Raw genomic sequence first — 7,970 nt, 5'->3', positions numbered from 1 at the left:
CTTAGTTTTAATCAGTAATAAACTTGGTTGGAGGAACATAGTTGCCGGACACCACCGGAATAGGAAAAGAAGACACATAGGGGAAGGAGCCTGCTCTATTTCAAGAAGAGCAGGCTCACCAAAAAGAGGAGCAGGCTCTACCTTAGGTAGAGCCAACTCTTTAGAGTCTAGAGGCGGCTCCACACAAGGTGGAGCCGGCTCTACCTTGTTATAGAGGCGGCTCCACCTTGTGTGGAGCCGGCTCCTTTGATTTTGCTTCCAGTTTTAATTTTCTGCGAGACCTGGGCTACGGGGATTGAATTCTTTACGTTCTAGGCTAAAAATAGAGTGTTTCTAAAGGTGTTCAGTAAGGTCTAAACCTGTATTAAATTTTTAGATGACCTGGTAGTTCATAATTTTCCATAAGAAGCTAAAATAGGGAACCGCCGGAAACTCTTAGGAAAGAGATCAATTTTACTGTGATGCAGATAATTCAAGTTGCTTGTTTTAAAATTAGCAATTGAATTAGAAATTTTATGTTTAAATCATATGACAGTGGTATAAGATTAAGCTTGTTAACTATTATAAATTTAGTTAATGCTTAATAAGAAACTAGCTGATATTTTTCAAAGAATTATATATATCAACTTATGGGATGTTGTGGAGTGGTTATATGTAAGCATGTTAATTCTGTTATAATTATTATTATACTTATTGTGGGTTATAGGACGGTTACATTTATTCTCGACAATTTATATTTGTTAGAGAATCAAGTACTGGTAGTATCGTATAAGCATGTTATTTACACATTCTTGCTAGATTTGTAATGGATATATTGATATTGATATACTATACTGTTATCTGAATGATCAACACTGGATGGATGGTTTGTATGCACCAGTATGGAACGGTGTCATACTAGGGGGATTAGCTCAAAAACGCTAAGTCCTACCTACTCTAGATTAAGGGATAGATTAACTACAAAAGTTAAATCCTACCTGTATTTTGTGTCAGATCACTAAATAGTTGAGTGACACTTTTGGTTTGGAACGGATTTTACATATATTTTTATGGTGCCACGATGTGAACCAGAGTCTCAGAGTCGTTGGTTAGGGAGTGTATATGCATTGGGATGCATAGTTGGCTATGATGGTTGGATGCGTACCCTGCTAGGTCTAGGTAGTCATGCCCACCTCAGGTGCGTTTTGCATGGTGCCTACTAGTCAGGTTGAGACGGGCCTGTAGTCCAATGAGAGTCCTGTAGTGTGATTATATATATATGTATCTACGGACTATTTAGTTATTGTTGGATTAGTTAGGATGTACATGCGTATCGGTCTCTGCTTGGATAGTAGTAGTATAGAACTTGCTAGTGGACCTGACCCACTTATCATTTTTCAGGTATTGGACGTTTGAGGTCTTAGGGCTTATTCGAGCTGAGCAGAGACGATCTTCCATTCTACCGACGACGTAGGACTTCTTTCTAGATATTAGAATTGGGCTTTTATCTTCAGTTATTTATTTTTGTTCGATTTAGGTTTTTAATAGGGGTCCACTAGAGATGGATTCCCGAGTTGTAAACTTATGAAGTTTGGATTATCAGAGTTAAATATTTATGTTTGAGGATTATTTTTTTTAATTTAGTATTTCCTTCAGCTTATTATTGTTATTTCTTAAATTCATTTTGTATTCTGTGTTCGGTTAAATATTAATTATTTGATATCCCTCGGGTTTGGGCCTGAGCGTGATCAACCCGTGTCTCGGATCCAAGGGGTATCACATATACTGGGCAGGCAGTGTGATGACTCGATTTTTTGAGATTTTAATTATTTTATTATTTTTTCGACTATCTAAATTAATTATTTATTAAGGTTGGTCAGCTTTGAAATTTAATTTAGATTTGTAATTTAATATATATATTTATATACATATATATTATATTTATAATAAAGGAAGTGGGCAGCAACGAAATGGAAGGGAAATAAGGAATTTGTTTTACGTGAGGTGCAGTAAAGAGAGATTAATGGGTTTTGATTTTTTTATTTAATTTTGTTATATTACATATATACATATATGTTATATGGAGGTATATTATATATGTATATAGAGTAAGCTGAGAAATGGAAAAAGGAGAAAAAAAAAAAAAAAAAAAAAAAACAATTGTGATGTTGGTGGGCTCCACTTAGTTATTAAATGAGTAAGACTTTTTGACTTTGTTTTTTTTTATTACGTGGCTTGGAATTGATTTGGATGTAAGATGAGTTTATATATATGTGTGTGTGTGTGTGTGTGTGTGTGTGTGTGTGTGATCTGATGGAGTTGGTGAATGGGTAATGGTATTGGTAATTCGCGGGTCCCACTTGTGGTTTTAATGGGTAAATTTCTTTAACTTTGGTACAGTTCACGTGGGCTGTTTGGGTGCTTGTATGTGGGATTAAAGGAATGAAAAGAAAGGAGGAGCAGGTTGGTCACGTAGGCTGCTTTGCTTGAAAGACATGATGTTGTCTGACATTTTACTTTTGAGTGTGTGGTGAGCAGATTGACGTGTGTATGGAGATGGAGTCGATGGAGAGCAATTGGTGAGTTGAGGTCGGTATTTTGTCTATATATTGGGTGCGTTCTTGTGACTTGTGAGCATTCAATGACAGAATAGAAAATTTGAGAAGTTTGAGAGAGAAAAATAGAGTGAAGACAGAGAGTTTCAAGACAGAAAGAGTGAGCCGAGAATGATAGTTAGCATAAAGACAGAGAGGTTCGATAGTTACAGAGGAGGTCTTGGAGCTTGAAGCTTTGATGATTCAGTGAGGATAACTCTTTTTCAGTGTAGGTTCTCTATACCTTGAATGGCATGGGGAGGTTTTGCTTTAATGTTTTTATTAAATGTTTTTAATTAAATGCATATGTATCAAATATATATGTTTATGTTGTAAAGCTGTTTTATTAAACCTCCATAAGATTCTTGTTATGGTTTTTCCTACTGGGACTTTTGTCTCACCACCCTCCAGTTTCAGGTACCGAAGATGGACGAGAATTGCTAAATTCGGGCTTAGGTTGAAGAGTTGGCGTTACAGGAATTTATTTTTTTATTTGGAGAATTTTTTGTATATTTAAGGAAAACGACTTTGTATAAAGGAGGTCATTTTTTTGTGATCCTGGGTGTATTTTGATGTATCTGATCTTGAATAAATCGAGGATTTTATTAGAATTGTGGGATGTGACAAAATGGTATCAGAGCTATTCCCAGTCAGAAGTGTGTGATACCCCTCGGATCCGAGACACGGGTTGATCAGGCCCAGGCCCAAACCCAAGGGAATATCAAACAATTAAAGTATTTTAAAGCGAACACAGACGACAAAATGAAATAATAAAGATGGAAATAAAATTGAAAGAACATTTAATTATAAAACCCTCCATACATAACTGAAAAATAAAATTCCAATCCTCCAAAACTCCAAGGTTACAACTTGGGAATCCATTGGTGGACCCCTAACCAAAAATTCAACTGAAACTGAAAACTGAAAATAGATAATGCTAGAAATATCGAGAGAAGTCCTACGTAATCAGATGGATGTGAGACTGTCCTCGACAAGCACGATCAAGCTCTAAGGCTGGAACCGTCCTGTACCTGAAAAGAATAATGAAGGAGTGGGTCAGACCCACGAGCAAGTTCTAATCTAACTGCAATCCATACAGTGACCCGATACGCAGATACACCGTAGACACCTCACAATATCTATCTAGTCCATACGTAAAAATATATCCACACTAAGGGACATTCACTAGTCTATAATAGGGGTCTCAACCTGAATAGAAGACAACATGCGAATACGCACCCAAAGGTGGGCATGAGTACCTAAACCTAACAGGGTACACCTTAACCTATTATAACCAGTTACGCATCCACTACATATACGTACCCTAACCAACGAGTCTGAGACTCAAGCCCAGCTCGTGGTACCATAAACATATATATAAAGTCCATCCAAATCCAGGGTATGTAGTTCAAATATTTAATAAACTGACATACAACAAACCAACTGGTTAGACACTCAACTTATTCAGTTGATGTGACTGAACCACCGTCCATTAATCCAGGAAGCCACTCAACTTTGTTGCAGTTGATATGTCTTAACCAAAATTAGGATTCAACATTTATAAATCCATTCCTTAAATCCGTTAGGTTAGGTTTAGGCGTTTTGAGCTAAACCATCCCTAGTATATCACCGTCCCATACCGGTGCATACAATCCTCCATATCCTTGTAAATTACATCATATATATAACATTTTAGTAATTTACAATCCAAAACTAATAACCAAATAATTGCAGAAAGAAGTTTAACAATATAGCAATTAAAACCAGTATTAATCCATGTAACTGCATTAAATAATTTAATATTCTAACAATTAACATCCAAAACATGCATAGTTCAAATTTGATATAACAATGACCCTATCATGTTTTTAAAATCAGTTCTATAATAATATTATAGTCCAATAAATCGCTAAATTAATTCAAGCGATTTAGTTCCTTCCATCCGGTAACAGCGTACTAAGTTGTATACTTATTTTCTGTTTTACCCTTTAGCACCGGCCACACACTAAGCCACAAGTCCAAATTATTAAATAAAAGACTTCATCATAAATCTAAAATTTAATTTAGAATCATATTATAGCCCCTTAAATTGTCAAATCAAAATTAGACAATAAATTTCCTTCCAGCCGTTAACCGTACGCAAAGTTGATAAATAACGCACCGTTAATTCCACTAATACCAAGAGGGTATTTAATGAAATTCAAGACCTTTATTACATCATAAATTATTTATTAAAAAGCCCATTAAATTTTTAAAACTGTTCAAGAACCACAAGTGCCCAAACAGTAGCCAAAAAAACACTGAACGCATAAAAAATGAAAGAGCCTGCTCTAGAAAAATAGAGCAGGCTCTAAATCAGCATAGAGCCGGCTCTACCACCACCTTGGAGCCGGCTCTAAATAGGTGGGAGCATGCTCTTGGCATTCCAGAGCCGGCTCTCTCTCCCCATGCGAGCTTCCCCTCCGTTTCAGCTTCGTTCTGACCTCTGTTCCAACTCTGGCCAGTTGCAATCTTTCTGTTGGGTTTTAGAACTAATTTAAGAGTCATATTTAAGCCTAATAGCATCCCCAAGATTTTATTACAATAATTTGAAACCAATTACAGAGATTAAACGAAGCCATTAAATTAGTATGCTTGAAGAACAACACTGAAAATTAATTTAAGAAAATTTTAGTTCTCTTCCAAACCCTCTATTCCCCTTTACCACTGAACCTAAGGATCTTATATCAATCCCAATAACATCCCCATGGTTCATTTACAGAGATTAAAAGCAATTCCCAAGACTAAAGTTACAACAGAGCAACATGCTTAAAGAACAGAAAACTGAAACGAGACATGTATGAACTGTAACAGATTGATTTTCAACATAAATAGATCATTCACATGACATATATTAAACATATATCTTCCAGTTATTGATTGGTTAAACCCTAGAGATTATCTAGGTGCACAGAACACGAGCCAAAGAGAAGGAGAAAGAGAAGAACTTGCCTGTGATTTCAGTTATGAAATCTCGGCGTCGTCTTTAAGTTTTCCGGCAATTACTGCAACACTGTCTAGCCTCCTATAACTCCATCTCTAAACCTTACTCAACCTCCTTGATCCTCTCTGTAAAATTCCCCTCAAGCCTTGCTCTGTTTCTCTCACAACTGCTCTCTATTTCTCCTTCTGTATCTTGGGTACGTGACAATGCTTTTGTATTCTAGAACCCTAAATCCATACACTGCTCTATTTATATATAGAGACGTAAAACCCTATTGCATGTACGTGTAGAGACAGAGCCCTAATTATATTCCCCGTTGGCCCATAACAAAACCTACGTCGTAAAACAGTGTCGGCTACATACGAACTCCATTATACAATTAACACTATAACCTAATGCAATAAATAAAACCTTAAACTTAATCCAATTAAAATAACCCACGAAATTGAAATAATTAAACAAAAATAATTAACTAAAACAATCAACCAAACTAACACAAAACAAATAACAAATAATTAAACAAACAATCAAAAGACAACAATTAAAATCATTAAATAAAACAAACAAAACAAAACAATTAACAAATAATTCAAACTCTAATTAACACAATTAAACAAATAATTAAATAAAATGCAACCAATAATAAAATAAATTCCAGGAATATCCTTTAAAAATTAAGGGTATTACAAAGTGTGAGTGTGGTAGTGATGTAGCCGGGTGTGTGTGGGCGGATGGCGGTCACTGGCAGCCACTAGAATGGTTAGTTGGTGTGGTTGGGCAAGTAGCCCAGATTTGTTATTATTTTTTTTAGTGGGTGGGCGGGTGACGCATCGACTAGCTACCACAACGGTTACGGAGTGTGTGGGCGGGTGACTAGCACTATCAGCTACCACAACGTCCTACATATCACTGTATCTCACATCGCCTGGGTTGAGGATTTATGGATTTGGTTTTGTGATTATTGGAATCAGAGTGGCGCAGCGGAAGCGTGGTTATTGGTGTTTTCAGGTATACGGACAGTTGGACTTGAATTTCGAGGACGAAATTCTTTTTAAGTGGTGGAGATTGTGATGACTCGATTTTTTGAGATTTTAATTATTTTATTATTTTTTCGACTATCTAAATTAATTATTTATTAAGGTTGGTCGGCTTTGAAATTTAATTTAGATTTGTAATTTAATATATATATTTATATATATGTATTATATTTATAATAAAGGAAGTGGGCAGCAACGAAATGGAAGGGAAATAAGGAATTTGTTTTAGGTGTGGTGCAATAAAGAGAGATTAATGGGTTTTGATTTTTTTATTTAATTTTGTTATATTATATATATACATATATGTTATATGGAGGTACATTATATATGTATATAGAGTAGGCTGAGAAATGGAAAAAGGAGAAGAAAAAAAAACAATTGTGATGTTGGTGGCCTCCACTTAGTTATTAAATGAGTAAGACTTTTTGACTTTGTTTTTTTTATTACGTGGCTTGAAATTGATTTGGATGTAAGATGAGTTTATATATATATGTGTGTGTGTGTGTGTGATCTGATGGAGTTGGTGAATGGGTAATGGTATTGGTAATTCGCGGGTCCCACTTGTGGTTTTAATGGGTAAATTTCTTTAACTTTGGTACAGTTCACGTGGGCTGTTTGGGTGCTTGTATGTGGGATTAAAGGAATGAAAAGAAAGGAGGAGCAGGTTGGTCACGTAGGCTGTTTTGCTTGAAAGACATGATGTTGTCTAACATTTTACTTTTGAGTGTGTGGTGAGCAGATTGACGTGTGTATGGAGATGGAGTCGGTGGATAGCAGTTGGTGAGTTGAGGTCGGTATATTTTGTCTATATATTGGGTGCGTTCTTGTGACTTGTGAGCATTCAATGACAGAATAGAAAATTTGAGAAGTTTGAGAGAGAAAAATAGAGTAAAGACAGAGAGTTTCGAGACAGAAAGAGTGTGGGGAGGTTTTGCTTTAATGTTTTTATTAAATATTTTTAATTAAATGCATATGTATTAAATATATATGTTTATATTGTGAAGCTGTTTTATTAAACCTCCATGAGATTCTTGTTATGGTTTTTCCTACTGGGACTTTTGTCTCACCACCATCCAGTTTCAGGTACCGAAGATGGACGGGAATTGTTATATTCGGGCTTAGGATGAAGAGTTGGCGTTACAGGCATTTATTTTTTTATTTGGAGAATTTTTTGTATATTTGAGGAAAACAACTTTGTATAAAGGAGGTCATTTTTTTGTGATCTTGGGTGTATTTTGATGTATCTGATTTTGAATAAATCGGGGATTTTATTGGAATTGTGGGACGTGACAGGCAAGGTTTGCAAACTAGCCTTGAGTGCTCTATTTATAAACCTCCTTACATGCAATAACTAAGACGTGGCGACTTCAGCAACTT

Source organism: Cornus florida, unplaced genomic scaffold, assembly GCF_030987335.1.
Source record: "Cornus florida cultivar Cherokee Brave unplaced genomic scaffold, ASM3098733v1 CherokeeBrave_3.0.0_Hap2_Chr11, whole genome shotgun sequence".
Lineage (NCBI taxonomy): Eukaryota > Viridiplantae > Streptophyta > Magnoliopsida > Cornales > Cornaceae > Cornus > Cornus florida.
Note: the sequence above shows the minus strand (reverse complement) of the source record.